Below are 4,202 nucleotides of genomic sequence, written 5' to 3' on the forward strand. Positions count from 1 at the left end.
TTTACATATTTGTCCAATTTTGAACTTTAAATGCTAATAAAAAAAAACCTGTTACTAAGGATTTTTAATATTTTTCAAATTTCATTGTAACAATATAGTAGGAGCCCTTGTATTAAATTTTCAAGTATTTTTACTCAACAAATAAAGTTTTATTGACATTCATAGAAATACAAACTAATAAAATTGGAAATTGAAAATGTCCGTAAACAGCTCAAAACAAATCAAAATATTTTGAACATTTTATCATGTATAGTAAATGGAAATATAAACAACCGTTGAAAATTTCATGTGTCTACAGTCATTCGTTTTAAAGTTACACCAAAAACCAAAATCAATTTTTTCGAAAACTGATTTTGCGTAAAAATGCCCGTTTTTCCTTAATTTTTCTTTTGTTTTTCATGGTGCTTTTGAAAATTACTGGGAATTTTAAATTTTGACCTCCCCAATGCACCAACGATATTCACTTTCCAATCGAACAAGACACTGAAGTTGATAATCGAAGCATTATTTCGACTACTTATCGTGTACACAGACACAAAAAAAAAAATTAATAAAAAAAAAAATAAAAAAAAAACACACATCATTGTAAAATCAATACATTCATCGTTCCACTCAGAATCTAAAATGTTGTTTTTAACGACTAGAAACCATGTATAAAATTGTTTTCAAAAACGTTTTAAATTTTTGAAATAATGAAGCTTAATGATAAAATAATCGCCCGGTATCTATAATTTATAGAAGATTGCGCTACTTGGTACAGAATAAAATAAAAATGTTTACATCAACAATATTTTTTAAAGCAAAATATTATAACAAGCAATATAATATTTTGGTGGCAATAATATTGTTCAAAGTTCAAACAAAACAATAATATTTTAAGATACACAATTAAAAATGTATTGATCCTATAACTTATTGGCTCTGTAGGTTTTATCGGTTTGATAAAATATTTTATTGATAGTTAAATATTAAAAATCGTTGCACAAATCATTTCTTAAATTATTATATTTTGAGCCACATACCTTAATGGTTCAGAGTGATTCAATTATTTAAGGTTATGGTTCATTAGTATTTTGATAATATTGTTCTGTGATAATATAAAGATGTTGATAACAGAATATATGTTGATAAGGTTTCATTAATTTTATTTTATTGAACCAATAAAATTTATTGGACCAAAATCGGGCCTATAAATGTATGGATCAATAGTGACATTAGGTCGATAACTTATTGGTTCAATAACTTTGTGCAACGTATTTTAATTTTTATCGATTCAATAACTCAACTTATTGGACCAATAACTATTTATTGAACCAATATAGTTTTGTGCAACCGGCCCTATCAGCCAGTTGCACCGTCTACGGTTAAATTTCGATTAAGCTTAATCAGCTAATAACAGATATTTAACCGGGAAAATTCGGCCGATTAAACTCCGGTTAATTTTAATCAGAGACGGTGCAACTGGCCCTAAATGTAGATCTACCAACTTAAAATACTAAACAGCTGCTTCTATATTATACTATCAGCTGTTGTTTGTTACCAGCAGTTTTTAAATTATGTAGGCATTGTATATTTTGGATTGTTCTATGGTAGTACTGTAGTAGTAGGTTGTAGCCGTTGTAGGTACCCCATCTTTTAGAACGAGTAGAATGACTATTGTTCGTGAAATATTTTATCGATAAAATATAAAATATAAATTATAAATTGATAATATTACAGTAATAAAAAAGCCGTCGAATAGCCAATACTCAGTAGGTAACCGCTCTGCTGTACAGATGTACAGTACCTAGATGTTGATAGTACCATGTCATTGAGTAATCATTGTAATATAGATGTGCTTAATTTAAATTCAATGATAAATAATTGTAGGTCCACCATAAAAAAACTGGTCTGAGCGAAGACAGTCCAATTTTTTGATAACAAAGGTTACCAAACAATTATTTTTTATATTACAGTTAACAAATATATATACGTATTTTTATTTTTCCTGCGATTATTTTAAAAAATACCGAGAATCTCAAATTTTGACCTCCTAAAAGTTCCAACTAGTAAAAAATATTCTACCTCCTTTGAAGTTGTTGATCACAGAATTTGGAGGAATATCATGCCAACAGGTTATTTTTAATAAAAACCTTTGTAGTCTGTATATTTTGTTTTCACCTAGATACAATATACCTAATATTTATCAGATATCACTAATCAATAATTCACGGTGATAATTTCAAAACCAAGAAACGTCTCCTTGTAAGTATTTAAATAATATGTGCCAATTAAAAATTTAAAACACGTGATTATTTAATGCAAGGGTTCTCAACCTTTTGAGGTCCACGCCCCCTTTCAAACTATTTTATGAGTTCACGCCTCCCCCCTCACTACTATAAGATTGATGTATGCATAATATTTATATGTAAACTATACTTTAATGTTGGTTATTGGATTAATATGAATACAACTTCAATGAAAAAAAATTATAATTTAAAATTAAAATTAACTATTATTAAATATAAAATTAAAATTTTTATTCAACATATTCATGCCCCCTCCTGAAATTTTGTCACGCCTCCCTAGGGGGGCGCCCCCCCAGGTTGAGAACCACTGATTTAATGGACCTTAAATTGTTTAAATTATAAGGGAGTGCATAAAAACTGAAAAGTGTTTTTAAATTATTTTTGATTACCTGGTAGAGATACTTAAATAATAACAGGTCCTTTAGTAAGATTATTTGTAAAATATTATCTGATTTCGTGTAGTATATATTATATAATACAAAAAATGTAGGTAAGTATAGGTAATGCTTATTTTTGTTCAATACCTTTTTTTGACGAGGTTTATTAAAATTTTAAAACAAATAACTTATTGTATAATATCAATTATGATGAAATATATTTTAATTTAAATAACATATATGTATAGTATACTAACATGACGTATATTGTAATTAATTCACAAATATTAATATTGGGTTATTTAGCACATTCGCGTATATGATTTAATATTGTTTTTAAATTTCATAAGAATATATTGATATAATATCAATCGATTTCGGTAATCGGTAGGTAGGTAGTATAATATGACAGTATTACATTAGTATAATATATTAAAATGTATTTGAATTATTTTTTACTCCCAGAACATAATTTAGTTCAAGATTGCCCGATTACTTATATTATTTAAAGTTACATGATATTAATAGCTTAACTTGTTATAAAGTTTATTATATTTTTTTTTTTTAGTCAGACATATGACGTACGTATACAGATATAAGTCTGCCTATCTGTGTGATAATAGTTAATTATTAAATAGTTTTATCCGTTGGATTATAACAATAGGTACTACCATTATTAGTACCTACAACTTGTCTATCTCAATAAACTATCAATAGTAGAGCGTAGACTATACGTAGTATATAATATTTAATAAGATATAAACACATAAATATCTGTAATTATGTCATAAAAAATTGTTGTTACTTGTTAGTTGTTAATATTATCAGTATAAATGAAATTACAAATTTTAATTTTATTTTCATATGTGATAATATACGTCAATGCGACAAACGCGTTGTAAATAGTTATGACACGTAGGTATATATATTGCATACTATAATATAAAATGTATGAAAAATATTTAGTCTTGAATCGTTTACATTATATTAAGGTAGAATGATATTCCCATTTGAACGCCTGAGTATTTTTACTTAAAATATTCAGTCATTCATATTATATTTTAGCTTAAAGCAATAAATTAGGCTATTATTGGTACTAAAATTTGTTATCAGAACTATCTTGTGCATAACTATAACTGAAAAGACACGTTCATATGTAGGTGCAAACTAGACATAATATGATAAAATAAACTATAATAACGTCACATGAGAAATAGCCAGTGGTCGGGACTCGGGAGTATCGTTCTAATTGCAGAAAAGCTACAAAAGCATAGTATACTTTACCTATTTGTAAGAATATTAACATAGTGTCGCTACGGAACACAGTACACAGAAATACACAATATAGGTAGCGAAATACTATATCTAAACAATTAAGGATAGCGTATGGAAAAAATTGTCATTTGTCGCTACTTACCTATTTGATGACAATTTATTAAAGTATTTAAAATAATTACGTTACTAGAACGGCCCACAACTTGCTCAATGAAAATTTCTTAATACAATACATGATAATTATTATACAACGATAATGACG

This window comes from Acyrthosiphon pisum, chromosome A2 (genome assembly GCF_005508785.2).
Source record: "Acyrthosiphon pisum isolate AL4f chromosome A2, pea_aphid_22Mar2018_4r6ur, whole genome shotgun sequence".
In the NCBI taxonomy this organism is placed as follows: domain Eukaryota; kingdom Metazoa; phylum Arthropoda; class Insecta; order Hemiptera; family Aphididae; genus Acyrthosiphon; species Acyrthosiphon pisum.